Source organism: Marmota marmota, unplaced genomic scaffold (genome assembly GCF_001458135.2).
Source record: "Marmota marmota marmota unplaced genomic scaffold, marMar, whole genome shotgun sequence".
Classification (NCBI taxonomy): domain Eukaryota; kingdom Metazoa; phylum Chordata; class Mammalia; order Rodentia; family Sciuridae; genus Marmota; species Marmota marmota.
In genome coordinates, this window is record NW_026000142.1 from 24,092,693 (window position 1) to 24,108,660 (window position 15,968).

The 15,968-nt window shown below is 39.0% G+C and overlaps 1 long non-coding RNA gene across 1 annotated transcript in view; it reads right to left on the minus strand.

Moving 5' to 3' along the window:
• Window positions 1-612: 612 nt before the first annotated feature.
• The window catches only part of LOC125611384, a 120,651-nt gene continuing 105,295 nt past the window's right edge, over window positions 613-15,968 (minus strand). The window contains exon 4 of the long non-coding RNA XR_007341568.1: window positions 613-1,157. This is a non-coding gene — a long non-coding RNA (uncharacterized LOC125611384). The remainder of the gene's footprint in view (window positions 1,158-15,968) is intronic.

Sequence of the window (15,968 nt, forward strand, 5' to 3'; positions counted from 1 at the left end):
ATCCAGGGTCTACCAATTTGCCACCACAGTGTATGAAAATGCCTGTTTCCTACAGTCTCAGCAAGACACTGCTGTCATCTGTCATGCTTTTTGAAATTTTACAAATTTTATAGATGAGAAATGGTATAGCATTTTTTAAAGATGGAATTTTAAGTTTCATTTCCTTAATTATGAATTTGAGCATCTTTTAATATGTTTAAAGGCATATTTACATCTCTTTAAAAATTATCTTAATCATTTTTTTCCTACAGGGTTTTTTTGCCCTTTTTTACTTGATGCTTAAGAGCATTTCAAACATTAGAAATATAGGTCCTTATGATATGTTGTATCAATTCTTCCTTCAAAATTTTATATTAATATATATAGCACTTGTTTTTTTAAAAATTTAAATGCACAGGAACACAGTTTGTAGGAACTAAAAGGAAAAGAGGGGCAAGATTGCAGGATGGAAGTAATTTTACCTGCTTTTTTGCAAGCATTGCTCTCTCTCCTTTTGAGTTTTTTCTGATTTTTATTTTTTGTGTGCAGTGCTGGGGATTGGGCCCAGGGACACTCTACCATTGAGCTGCATACCCTGACCTATTTATTTATTTATTTATTTATTTATTTAAAGACTGTCTTGCTAAGTTTCCCAGGCTGGCCTTGAACTTGCAATCCTCCTGCCTCAGCTTCCTGTGTATCTGGGATCACAGATGTGTGCCACCTTGCCAGGCTAGCAAGCAGCCTCTCTTGATCCTCACAAATTTCTACCTGTTCTTTCTCTTAGAAAACTTCCAAGTCCATTAGCAGGCCTGTCCTAACTTGGAAGTGTTGGTGAATGGCCAGGTCTAAGCAACTGAAGGTCAGCCCACTCTCTCCTTGTAGGTTTGGTACATGTGCCTGTGCTGGGTCACTAGTTCCAGGAAATAAATTGGGGCATTACATGCATGACTAAATTTCCCTCCTCATGGTGTCCCCATGCTCCAGCAAAAATTGCAGGAATGATGATCCTGGAAGCCTGACAGATCTTCCCTTCTAAATATAAATGCAGGACACTAAAAATAAACAGTGTTAAAGGTGAGTTTCATTGGTTCCTAAAATGCCAGTACACCAAGGGTAGAAACTATCTCCCAAGGAGCCAGGAAGGAACAGGTGTCTGTGTGCTTCTAATCGGGCTTCTGCAAATGAAAAGAGAAAGAGTGTGAGAACTGCTGAATAGCTGGAATATGTTTTGTTTTTTTTTAAATTTAGCTAAAGGCAGGACAGCAGGAAACAATTCTATCATCTAGTATGTTTTTCCAGGTCCTTTAGCACACAGAGTCCATTGGAATGGAATTGGTCTTGATGAGCCCACCTCAGCAAACTAGGGCTGAAAGAATGGAGGGATGAATCTCCCAATCATCAGAATATCAGCCAAGTATTTGAACAGTGCTGAGTTCATAGAACCACAAGTCAACCAGGAGAGGCCTGCGACCACAGGACAGTCTTACCATATGTTTGGATAAATGAAAACTATCTTATACCACCTTGTGTGATTAGTAAGATCCTGAAGGCTGATGCTGTAGAAGTTTTCTTAGTCAGCTTTTTAACTGCTGTGATTAAAGGACCTGACCAGATTTATTTAGGGGCTCATGGTTTCAGAGGTCTTAGTCCATAGAAATCCAGCTCCATTCCTCGGGCTCTAGGTGAGGCAGAACATCATGACAGAAGAGTGTGGTGGAGGGAAGCAGCTCACATGGTGGTCAGGAAGCATGCAGAGAGAGACCCCACTCTCCAGATACAAATATATCCCATAGTCACACCCCCAATTCCCACCTCTTTCAGCCACACCCTACCACTTCAGTTACCACTCAGTTAATCCCTCTCAGGGGATTAATTCACTGATTGGGTAAAGACTCTCACAACCCAATCATTTCTCCTCTGATCCTTCTTGCACTATTCACATATGAGCTTTTGGGGGACATCTCACATCCAAACTGTAACAAGTTCAGATAGGACAGGCAAGACAGAGAGCACAGAACAGCAAGACTCCTAGACAAGTAACTCAAAAGCAGACAGAGCCAGTAGTACCATCTGTGGGAGAGATTTAGGACAGGATTTTGCCAACACCCAACTTTACAAAATGCATCAGGTAACTGCCAGGAAAGAATCAAGCTTAGATCAAGCAAACCTGAAATTAAAAGACCCACACCTGTAAACAAGGTCTGGTCCTGTTTCAGTTGCCAAGTGGAGAAGAAAGCACACTTGAATGCAGGCAATAGCAGACACATGAGAACCCAAGTTATGTAACCAGTTACCGGACAATCTTATCTTCATCACAAAGAATGGGACTATAATGCTTATCTGGCCTCAGTGTTACTGCAAGATGTATTTTCTGCAGCCACTCCCTGCAACCCTTCCCCACAAATTCATCCTACATAACCAGTCACAGACTTTCTCTGAACAGGTTATATTTACATACTCTTTCATTTCTTGTTTTTACTATTCATTTTGCCTTTAATGGCATTCATTTATTCTTTATCAACAATTTTTTTATTTGTTTAACAATTATGACTGAGTTTTTGATTTGCCATCTATGTCCTGGGCATTGTGCTAGATGCTGTGGATATTATATTTCTGTGTGAACAAACCTGACATGATCCCTACCCTGAGAGGGCAGAGAGAGTAAACAGAAAGAAATATGTATTATCACATTGTGATAAAGGATAGAAGAAAACGATGATGCTGTGAGATAAAAATGATGGAATGTTGTTAGGAAAGGCCTCTCTGTTACCTGCTCTGTGAGCATTCCCTGACCAGCCCACACACGAGACCTACTGTCATAGCTCCTGCTTTCCATTTGACACTTACCTTTTGCAGTTAGTTATTGGTGTATCCAGGCCTCTGTGCACACCGACCATTAGTTTGCTCAATACAAGTAGAACAAAGAGAAATGCACACGGAATTTGGAGTCAGAGGGACTGAATGTGAATCCCAGAGTTCCTTAAACTCTGCGATATTTAACCTTCTAATCTCATGATTTTAATCTGTGTTCCCTGGAAGTAGAGCCTAAGGTAGAAAGTCTGGTGTGCAAGTAGCTGATTGGAGAAGAGATCCCAGGAGTAGAAGTGAGGGATAGGAAGCAGAATGGGGAAGAAGAAAGGCCCATGCAAGGATGCACTGCTGAGTTGGCAGTGGGCCATGGGGCCTCAGCAAGAGCCTATGAAAGGGTCTCGGAGGACTCAGAGAAGCATTTTTCTGTTGGTCCTTCCCCCAGTGGTAACGGGAGCCTGTGTGAGCGTGGATCTCTTCCATTTCTTAGCTGTGGATATATGAGCTTCCAGTGGATGCCACAGGCCCTCCATCTTAGGTGTCTGGGACTTCCCAGGGCAGGAAGCAGGAGTGTGGCCAGACCTTGACCAGTTGCCCCCGAGTGTAGCTGGGCAAGCCTGCATGGTCTTATTTTGTTACAACTCATTTCATTTCCACTGGAGTAAAAAGGTGGAAGGAAAGGGTTCAAAATTGAGATGTCTGATACCCTCATCTACAAACCAGAGACGAGAATAACATCTGCCTCTTAAGCTTGCAAAAAGTTAGATGTTTTGTGTGGGAATTTCCTATCAACAAATACTACTTGTTAAGGCCATTAAAATGATCTTTTGTCTATACAGCTAAAAAAGTGCCCGGCACACAATTAAATAAAAAATGTGAGCTAGGTGAGTAAGTAAATAGGAAGTAAATAGAGGCATCCCAGCCTCTTAGTAGAGACCCCTACCAATGCAGCAATATTAAACAAATACAGTTCCATTCAGGTGCTTGCCACATCCAGTTAGATTTGATTGAAGTAAAGTGAATGGTGACAGAAGAGACATGTCATTTTCTCTCTTTTTCCTTTTTCTTTTTTTCCCCTAGTTACTTGGGTTTGAATCCAGGGGTGCTCTACCACGGAGCTATATCCCCGGCCCTTTTTAATTTTATTTTGGGACAGGATCTCACTACATTGTCCAGGCTGGCCCCAAACTTACTATCCTCCTGCCTCAGTCTCCCAAATAGCTAGGATCATAGTGGTGCCCCACCTCACCTAGCAAAATATTTTTTAAAAGCTTACTTGAAGAATTCATTGAGTCTATGAGGTGAGAGAAGCTTTATTTGCCTATGAAATGCAACTCCTTAATGGCTTCAATTCCTCTGGTCTTTTCCAGTATTTGATAAGATACACAAACAGAAGTTGGATGAGAAATCCTTCAGAACTAAAAAGTAGGGTTCTCTTTGTATTAAAAGGGTATGGACTATGGGGAAAGGAAAGCAAGGCAAATTACATTCTGCCACAAATAATAAAGCAGACATAGTGTGATTACAGATTAACTCAGTTAAAGTCAGGCAGTGCCAACCCAGGAAGGTCTTATTTTGTTACAACTCATTTCATTTCAACAAGCACTTACAGATCTGATGATAAGCAGAGCCAGGCATGGGGCTCAGAAGGTGAGGGAGAAATTCAAGTTTCAGTCTCCAGTGACCAGGTGCATGGATATGCCATTTGCTAACAGAAGAAGGAGGTTTTGGGAGAAAATAAAGCCAAAGTGGAAGAAGAGTAGAGACATATTTGGTAGAGGCATCTACTTAGGTTGTTTTGATTTTCTGTATTTATTTTTGAGACATGAGATCCTTTTATAATATTCTCACCTATGAAAAGGCTGGGAAACTCCCCAGGCTGTCATATATGTTTTTTTTTCTGCAGAAAGAATGTGGCCCAGGAGATTGAGCAAAGATGACAGGAAGTCCTGTTCCACCTCTTGGGAGTACCTGGCCTAGACTACATCTCCCTAGAGAAAGGGCCACGATGGCCTAATGTTTTTCACTGGCCTCTTTCCCTACATCCACTCCCCACCCTTCACCCTCCTCTATGCTCCAGACAGCTGACTGGTATGGACTCTGTCCCTCACCCTACAGCTCATGGCTGGTTCCACCAATGGGAGCCATGGGCAGAAGACCCAAGGGAAGAATCTCTCTTGACTCCCTCCCTTCTGGGTGGCCACTGATTGACTCCCTTTGGTGAAGGTCACATCTCCCAAAGCTGTTGTTCCTGTTGGGTTCTGAATACAGGGCTATCTCCTCTTGTCCCTCAAGGTTAGTGGAGAACAATGGCTCCCCACTGTTGCCAACCCCGCATACTGTACCATTCTACATTGTGCCCACACTTTTGCAAATGGTAGCTCCCACTTATACTTTTCTCAATTATTCGTAATTGTGAGTATTTCATCTGTTTCCTTCCAGAACCAGGACTGATGTTGAATATTTTTCTCATTAATACAAAGCAGCATCTTCATTCACTTACCATGTACCTGTGGAGCTGTGACCCATGTTTCTAATTTTTATGTAGGTGCTTTATTATCAAGGGGATATGTGTTCTGGAACTCAGGCACCCTTGATCCATTCAGGAAGCCATGCCAGACTGGCTTTTCAGTATGAACCAAAAATTGGGTTAGAAAGGAATAGGGAAGAGTGAGTGAGGAAGAGGAGGATGTCAGAGGAGGAAAAGCCTTGTGGATTATCAGTATCACCATCCCTCCATCAAGCCTTCCTTGGGTAATGACACTCAGAAATGTTTGATTTGGGATAGAATGACATTTATCAACCCCCACTCCACAGGATGAATTTTTCCCCTCTTGAATTCTTTCCCTTTCCTTTTGAACTATCCCCTTCCCCAACTCAGGCCACATAAAACTCCTTCTTATTTTGTTTTAACATTGGAATCAAGTACAATAGAATATATTCCTTAACTCTCAAGTTAAAAAAAAAAACATCAGAAAGCCATTGATTTCTGCTCCCCCATGCCATAGAAGTAGAGAAATAGTTTTAAAATATGCATGTCTGACTATCTAGACCTCACTTTGTTCATTTGTCCACTTATGCATTTGTTTTTTCATCCATCAAATAGCTTCCAAATGCAACCTAATACTCTGTTGCTGTTGTCTGACCATTACTAAAGGAAGCAGGATGAAGCGAGCAAATGATCCCACAATATGAGCAAATGCAACTCTAGAAGAAGCAAAGGGCAGGTGGAGGAGAGGTGAGGTAGGGCCTGCAGCCCACCCCTCCCCTAACTATCTGAGCCAGGCAGAGGCCAGATGGGGCAGGTGACTCCAGACAGGCTCAGGCTCACCTGCTGTTCAGGTGCACTGTGCATGCTGATGCTGCAGCCCCAGGGGTTGGGGAGCCTCTGTGCTCCCACATATTTAACCCAACCACAGGTGAGAAAGCCTGAGATCTTGGCCAACCTAGCACAAAGGTCAAAGGGACAAGAGCCTGTGAGATTTCTCCTTTCCAGTCCTTTCCATCCTCGGTAACAAGGGGACCACTGTGGACTCACCAAGAGTGGGCTTCTGTTCTTCTCTGACCTTTGCCAGGTTTTGGACATGGAGCTGCGCTAATTTGGAGTTGCTGAGCTACAGAGCAGTGTTAAAGAGAGGCTCTGGCATCTCAAATTTACTGCTCGAATATCTAAAATGTGTATTACAGGAAGTTTAGCTTCCTAGCAGCATATATGAAATTAAGCTTTTTAAAAAGTCATGGTAGTTTGATGTTCTGGGGAAGCACAAATGTCAAGCTCTTTGCTGGAGAGAGAAGGTATCCTGCTGACGTCCCGCCTCTGTCTGCCAGGCTTCCCCAGGAGCCTCTCATTTCCTGAGAGCCAGGAGTGAGCAATGCACCCTTACTCACCCCAAGACCTTAGCCCTCTAGTTTGCTCATCCCCATCACTTAGCTATGATACTTGTACCCAAGTGACAAAATCTCTAACTTCTTCCTCAGCCCTCCCTGTCCCACCATGATTAAATGAGGGGGGAAGGAATACGACTTGAATTAAGATCTGCTTTCTAAAATATTTCCTTTTTAAAAAATTTCCTCCCTTTTTCCTTGTTAACCTATTTCTCTGGACCTCTTTTGTTCAGGAGCTTGTTCAATTATTCATTCATTCCTTTGTATGTGGAGCCCAAGCTGAGGCTACTGTACCTCCTTCCTCCTCCCCATTACAGTGTGCACTGAAGTCTGGGGATGCCAGGATGGGGCAGACTTGCCGTGGTTCCACCTGAGTGATGGAGCCTTGTAGGACGGACTCACTCCACAGGAGGAGAAAGTGAAGGCACTAGGTTCAATTGTGATGGCCCAGGATCAGGGTGAAGGGCAGGGTGGTCCTGGTGGCACTTGAAGATTGGCATAGTGTCTGGCACTCTGATGTCTTCTGGTCTAGTCCCCTGGGATGTGTACTTGAGTCCCAAGGTGAGGGTGTTGGAATAGACAAGTAAGTATAAAATAAAATAGTTTGTACTAAAACATTCCTAGACTTCAGAAAGCAGTGAATAATAGCATCAGCTGACCTCAGAAGCCAGGCCAACATCAACACCCTTGACCCTCGGCAAATGCAGGTTTGGCAAAGGCAGCAGAGGGTGCAGGCAGGAAGGTAATGCCTTCACACAGCTACTTTGGTGTCAGTAGCAATGGAGACCTCAGCCCTATAAGCAGAAGCAGGTGAGGGAGAAAGTAGCAGGTACCACATGTAGCCACAGGACAGTGGTGGTCAATATGTATGAGAAATTTCTGCAGAATTTCAGGCTTTGGGACATAAAACTGATGTGAGCCTCTGTGTGGTTAAGGCAGCCACAGAGTGGATTAGGGGAAGTCCAGAGGTCACCGTTTTGTGTTTCTCACTAAGGTCCTGTCTCACTGCAGGCAGCTGAATTTAGGGACACAGGTTATTGTACATGCCTTAAATCCAACTGAGTTCCAAAAACAGAACTTACAGGAGCTTGACATGAAAGTCTCAGCCATAAAAGGGCCACTTTTTAAGAAAAGAAAGTGAAAGAACCATAATTAAGGAATAAAAGACTGGGTGGAAGGCAAGAGAGGTGCCATAGAAGGAAGCCAGCCACACAAATGTCCTTGCTTGGTTTGAAATCCTCTCTTCTGAGCTCAATGGGCCTAATCAAGATCTGGACAGAATGAATCCAGTTGGAGATACATTTTGTTTTATAAATATTTGTTTTTGAATTTTATAGGATTCCTTTCTTTCATTATAATTATCAATTCATCTTAATTGTACTATATAATGGGTTTTACTCTGATGATTGCACACACGCATATACGATGCTCTGATTGTATTCACCTTCCCTTCTACCCTATCTTACCCTCCATGCCCTCTGCTGTCCTGCCCCAGTCCCCTTCCTTAATCATCTGTCTTTTATTTTCAGGGCTCCTCCTCCTCCTCCCCCTGCTCTTCCCCCTCCTCTTCCTTCCTCCTCTTCTTCTCATCCTCCTCTTCTTCTTTACCTCCCCCCTCTCCACCTCCTCTCCCTCCTCCTCATCTCCACATAGAAAAACATGCAATACTTGACTTCTGTGTCTGGCTTATTTTACTTAACATGATAATCTCCGGTTCTACCATTTTCCTGCAAATGACAGGATCTCATTCTTCTTTATGGCTACATAATACTCCATTATGTGTGTGTATATATATATACATCACACTTTCTTGATCCATTCATCTGTTGGCAGACATCTAGGCTGATGCCATATTTTGGTTATTTTAAATAGTGCCTCAATAAACACGGGATGCAGGTTCTCTTTTGTATGCTATCTTCATTTCCTTCATTTATATACTAAGAAATGGGACAATTTCATCATATGGTAGTTCTGTTTTTAGATTTTTGAGAAACCTCCATACTGTCTTCCATAGTGACTGTTATTAATTTACGTTCCCACCAACGTGTATAAAAGTTCCTTTTCCCCCCACATCCTTGCCAGCCATACTTTTTCTTTTCTTTTCCTTTCTTTCTTTCTTTTTTCTTTTTTGATGATAGCTATTGTAACTGGTCTATAATAGAATCTCATTGGAGCTTAGCATTACTCTGATGGCTAAAGATATTGAGCATCTTTCATATATTTGTTGGCCATTTGTATTTTCATAAAGTGTCTATTCAGTGCCTGTTTATTAATATAATTATTTAATTCATTTGTTGTTGTTAGGTTCTTTAAGTTTTTTATATATGCTGGATATTAATCCTCTGTCAGATAAATGGCTGCTGGAGATTTACCCCTATTCTATAGGTTGTCTGTTAGCTTTGAGGATTGCTTCCTTTGCCATGCAGATGCCTTTAGATATATTCCCATTTGTCAATTCTTGCTTTTATTTTCTGAATTATTAAAGTCAAAATATCCAGAAAATAATTGTGTATGCCAATATCTTGAAGTGTTTTTCCCAGGTTTTCTTCTAATATTTCCATAGTTTCAGGTCTTATATTAAGTCTTTGACCAATTTTAAGTTGATTTTTTTTACATGTTGAGGGATAGTGATCTAGTTTCAATCTTTTATATGTGATTATTCAGTTTTCCTAGTACCACATGTTGCAGAGGCTGTGCTTTCCCCCTTGTATGGTTTTGGTATCATTGTGGAGATTCATATGGCCATAGATGTGTGGTTTTATTTCTGGGTCCTCTATTCTGTTCCACTGGGGCACATGTCTGTTTTATGCCAATGCCACACTGTTTCTGTAGTTATGGCTTTGGAGTATATTTGGAAATCAGGTATTATTTTTTATTTTTTTGGCTCAGGATTGCTTTGGTTATTCAGGTCTTTCATGCTTCCATATGAATTTTAGGATTGCTTCTTCTAGTTCTGGGAAGAATGCAATTGCCATTTTGATGAGTATTTCTTTGACTCTATAGATTACTTTTGATAGCATGGCATTATGACAATATTACTTCTTCAAGTCTCCATCTTCTTTTGTCTTCTTTCATTTCCTCTTTACTATTTTATAATAATAGTCATTGTAGAGGTCTTTCACCTACTAAGTTGGGTTTATTCTTAGGTATTTTATTTCAGTTTACTTCATTTTTTGAGGCTAACTTAAATGGGATTGCTTTCTTGATTTCTTTCTCAATGGGTTCATTATTGATGTACATAAAAGCCACTGATTTTTGTATGTTGATTTTGTTTCTTGCTACTTTGCTGAAATTATTTATCAGTTTTAAGAGTCTTTTGCTGGAGTCTTTAGGGTCTTACAAGTATAGAATCATATCATTTGCAAACCAGGATGATTTAAATTCCTTCTTCCCTATTTGTAATCCTTTTATTTTTTTCCCTTTCCCAATTCTCTGGCTCAAATTTCTAGTACTGTATTGAATTACGGTAGTGAGAATGGATACCCTTGTCTTCTTAATGAGTTTCAGAGGAAATCTTTCAGGTTTTTCCCATGGCTATGGATTTGTCCTACATAGTCTTTATTATTTTGAGGTATGTTCCTTCTTTACCTTGTTTCTGCATAGCTTTTATTATGAAGGGATGTTGAATTTTATCAAATATTTTTTCTGCATCTATTGAGATGATCATGTGATTTCCATTCATCATTCTCTTTATGTGTTGTATTGCATTTATTGATTTGCATATATGAAACCATCCTTGTATCTCTGTAATAAAACCAACTTGACCATGGTGATGATCTTTTTAATATATTGTTGAATTCTATTTGCAAGCACTTTGTTTAGGATTTTATATTTGTGTTCATCAAGTATATTGGTCTATAGTTTTCTTAGTTGTATCCTTATCAGGCTTTGGTAGTGAGATAATACTTTCTTTGTAGAATGAGATTGGAGGTTTTGTTTTTTTACCTTTCTAGTTTGGGGAATAACTTGAGGAGCATTACTATTAGTTCTTCTTTAAAAGTCTGGTAAATTCACCTGTGAATATTTCTGGTTTGGGGCTTTTATTGGGAGACATTTTTATTACTATTTTAATCATACTGCTTATTATTGAGCTACTTAGGTTTTTATATCCTCTTGGTTTGATTTGGGTAGGTCATATATAACTAGAAAGTTTCCCATTTCTTCTACATTTTCTGCTTTGTTTACCTATTTCAAAATATTCCCTAGTGATCCTGTGGATTTCAGTGCTATTTGTAACAATATCCCCTGTCTGTCTCAAAATTTATTTGTTTGGGTCTTTTTTCTCTTCCTTTCGGCTAGTTTGGCTAAGGGTTTGCCAATTTTGTTTATCTTTTCAAAGAATAAATGCTTTGTTTTCATTGGGTTTTTTTGGTACCATTCTTTTAGTCTCTATTCCATTTATTTCTGCTCTGTTCTTTATTGTATCTTCTACTGATTGGGGGTTTAACTTTTTCTTGTTTTTCTAAGATCTTAGGAAGTATCATTAGATTATTTATTTGTGATCTCTCTGTTTTTTTAACATACTCTTACCTGTAAACTTCCCTCCTTGTACCACTTTCACTGTGTTCCACAAGTTCTGATATGTTGTGCTCCCATTCTGACTTGATTCTAGGAATTTTTTATTGCCCCCTCACTTCAATGAACCACTGCTCATGCAAAAGTGTCTTCTTCATGGTTCATGTGTTTCCTAGAGCTTCTCTTGATGTTTGCGTCTAGTTTCATTCCATTCTAATCTGGTCAGAAAAAGATTATTTTAATTTTTAAAATTTACTGAGATTAGCTTAATCTGATTATCATTTAGTCTGATTTATTTTGGAAAGAGTTCCAAAACCTCCAATCTCATTCTACAAAGAAAGTATTATCTCACTACCAAAGCCTGATAAGGATACAACTAAGAAAACTATAGACCAATATACTTGATGAACATAGATATGATGAAAATAATACCTATTCTGCAGCTTTGGGGTTGAGAATTCTGTAGATGTCTATTAAGGCCATTTGATATATAGTGTAACTTAATTCTGATGTTGTCTTTGTTGATATTTTTTGGTATGGATGACCTAGTTATTTGTGAGAGTCAGGTATGGAAGCTCCCCACTATTATCAAATTGGTATCTATCTCTCCTTTTATGCCCAGTAGTGTGTGTTTTATTAAATTAGGTGCCCTAATTTTTGGTACATATATATTTATAATCATTATATCTTCTTGATGTATTATTCCTTTGACTAATATAAAATGATCTTCTTTGTCTCTTTTTATTGATTTTGAATTGAAGTCTGCTTGCTTTCAGATTCCATTGCTCAGAATATCAATTTCCATTTTTCACTTTTAGGCTGCTTATGTCTTTGGCCAATCTGTATACATCTTTGGTAAATTTTTTGTGGGTAGCAACTGTTGGCTCTAGTTTTTAATCTACCCAGTCAATCTATATCTTTTAATTTTGTAAAATGACAAGCATTTGCATTCAGGGTTATTATTGGAAGATTTATACTAGTTCTTTTTATTTTATTGTTTTCTTTTGGTTGTTTTAATTAATCTGTGTTTATTTTTCTTTACTCATAGGTTTAGTAGTTCATTGAATGTATGTATGTGTGTATGTATATATGAATATATATATATATATATATATATATATATATATATATATATATAACTTTTTTATACCAGGGATTGAACTCAGGGTCCCTCAACCACTGAGCCACATCCCCAGCCCTATTTTGTATTTTATTTAGAGACAGGGTCTCACTGAGTTGCTTAGTGCCTCACTGTTACTGAGGCTGGCTTTGAACTCAAGAACCTCCTGCCTCAGCCTCCCAAACTGCTGGGATTACAGGTGTGTACCACCATGCCCAGACTGAATTAATATCTTTTATTCTTTCCTAATTCTTATTTGCATATCTACTCTTCTAGTGACTTTTATTCTTTCCCATGCTCTCATGATTGTGTTTATCTAGCTTCATCTCTAATGTGAACTTGGTAGTCATGAATTCTTTTAGTCTATACTTATTTTGAATGATCTTTACTTCTCCTTCAATTCTGAAGAAAAATTTTGCCAGACATAGTAAACTAGATATACACTCCTGCAGTTGTTTTCTTTCAGTGCTTGAAATGCATCGTTGCATGTCCTGCTAGCCTTTCGAGTTTCTGTTGAGAAATCTGTAGTTTTTCTAATGGGTTTGCTTTTATATATGACTTGACAGCTCTGTCCTGGAGCTTTTAATATTCTTTCTTTTATACTTTCAATGAGTTTAACTACAATATGTCACAGAGAGATTCTTTTCTGGTTGTATCTATTTGGGGTTCTAAATGCTCCTTCTAACTGGATATCTATATCTTTCCTAATATTGAGAAATTTTTCTGCTATTATTTCACTAAAAAGGTCTTTAAAATTTTGTTCTTTTTAGATATGCAGGAGAGTGTGTTTTGGCATATTTGACATACATGACAGGAGAATGTATTTTGGCATATTTTACATACATGGAGTGTAATTTATTCTAAACAGGATCCTATTCTTGTATTTGTACATGATGCAGATGGAGTAGAGTAATTCTGATATGTGGATACTAAAAAGGTTTTCTATGTCTTCAACCTGTAGGTCTTTGACTCTGTCTATTCCAATTATACATGTTTGTTTTTTAATGGTATCCCATAGATATTATATGTTCTGTTTATTCTTTTCAATTATTTTTTCTTTATTACTGTCTGAATGTGATAATGCATCAACCTTGTCTTCCAGCCCTGTTATTCTTTCCTACACTTCATCTAGTCTATTGGCAAAGCTTTCAACTGAGTTTTTTATTTGATTTATTGATCTCTTCAATTCCAAAATTTCTTGGTTTTGTTTTCAGAATCTCTCTTTGTTGAATTGCTCTTTCAGATCGTACGTTGCTTCCTTGATTCATTCAACTGTTTATTTTTATCTCCTTTGAATTCACTGATCATTTTTATTAAATCATTATTTTGAATTCTTTGGCATTCATCTACATCAGTGTCTTTGGAATCAGTTACTAGAGTCACAAACTTTAGAGAAGAAGTCGTGTTGTCTTGTTTATTCATATTTCTTGTGTTCTGTGCTGAAATCTGTCTGTCTGTTGAGATGAATATCTCCTCCACACGTATGTGAAAGCCTCTTTAGGGAGCAGCCTTCTCTTGATGATGTGCCCTGTGGTATCTGTTCATTGTGTAGTGCTAAGTTTTACTGGATTTCATAGTATATTTTTCCAGTGGGTTCTTTGCTGTTATTAGAGCCTGAGTGAGCAGCTTTTTCTGCAGGTCTTCTAAGAGTGGGGGCCCTCTGGTAGTTCAGGCAGGTGCACTGTAGACAACAAAGTGTGTGGGGTGCACCCACTGTCCTTACTTCAGTCTTGTCAGCAATGTGTGGTCTGAAAGGATATGGGAGTGATCTATAATGAGAGATCTCTCATAGGTGTGGTGTGCACAACTTTAGTGTTATTTGTTGCTATGGGAGTAATGTCTAGGAGTGTGACTTCAGGCACCCCCAAGTCATTCCTTCTTGGTGCCAGTTCACTGGATAGGAGTTTATCTCCCTTATTAATTAAGTTGAATTAAATCCATCAAGATTTGTGATCCCTGGTTATAAATCATAGCTGCCCCTGCCTGACCATAGGTCTGGAATGATAACTCAGCCTGACTTTTATCAGAAGAGTTTGAACTCCTCCAAGTTTGAGAATCTTACTTAGCACCAGCATCTTTCCCAGCTTTTAAGAATTCATGGGTTAATCGTGTTAGGTTACATAAGATTGATGAATATTGGGTATCTCTTGACTAAATGTGAATGATGAATAAGAAAAAGACATGATCTCTGAACAAGGAGCATGCAGTATGATACTGAATCAAGGCAGGTGTCAGAGAAAGAACACTTCTTGGGCTGGGAATGTGACTCAAGTGGTAACGTGCTTGCCTGGCATGCACGGGGCACTGGGTTCCATCCTCAGCACCACATAAAAATAAAAAATACAAATGTTGTGTCCACTGAAAACTGAAAAATAAAGATTAAAAAAACACTTCTTTTTGCTTAGACTTTTATCATTTTTATAAGCCCAAAGTAAAATTAGTTCTTTGGACTGTACTGAGAGACACTAGTACTAGATGGATCCCACTGAGAATTGTAGCCAGAATTAGAATGTCTGTAGTTGGCTTAGTTCTGTCATGGGAAAACTATGCCCTTCTAACATCCATATACCTTCCTATAACCTCCTATCTTTCTTTAGGTGTGGAAAGTCCTAGGAAAATGCCAACAGATCCATAGTCCCCTTTGCCCCAATAGAAATTAAAAACTTCTGTAATTAAACATCTTCAAGAATTTCCAACATCCCCAGGACATTTTAGAAAGTTGGAGTTGGAAGCATCCCTAAGGAAACAGAGGAGATAAATGAGAGCAGAACACCACAGGCTATTGTAGGCAAGACAATAACAAAAGGTTGTGAACAGAGACCAGCATATGCATTTGTGAGGCTATAAGGAAAGATCTTCTAGGAAGAGAAGAAGAAATAATATTTCTCCTATGTGTTTGATTCTGTACTTTCATTTATAATAGTCCCTTTGGCCACTGTAGGTACCAAACCCTTTAATGCTCAAAACTTTGCATAAGATGTGTAGTATTTTCATATAACCTACACATTGCTCCCATATGCTTTAAATCATCTTAAATTATACTTAATACCATGGAACTGCTATGCAAATAGTTGTTGTTTGTACCATTTAAGAAATAATGACAAGAAAAATATCTGTACATGTTCAATCTAGATGCAGTTTGGGGCAGGGGGAATATTTTTGATCCATGGTTGGTTGAATCCACAGATGCAGAACCAGCAGATGTGGAAGTCCAATAGTATACCTTATGTCATTTCATTTTCTAATAGCTCCATAGATAGGTATTATAATTCTATTTTATAAAAAAAAGGAAACTGAAGCTTAAATAGTTCAGGTAATTTATTCAAAGACCCAGATAATAAAAAAGAATCAGGACTTGAAATGCAGGTCTCTGGAGGCACAAAAGGTCATGCCCACCCTGTTTTATACATGTGCATTTATCTTAACAAACACAGCATCTAGGAAGTTCCAGGTTCTGTTCTAAGGGCTTTCCAAATAATAATCCATGTAATACTCATATCCATGGTAGGAAATAAGTACCAGCACTATTCCCAGTTATCACATGAGGGACTTGGGCAGAAAGCTATATAAGCAGGCAAGATCACATTTCTGATGGCAGAGCCAGCTGCCTCCTCAGAGTCCACTCTTCCCATCATCCCTCCATGTATAGAGGGGCACT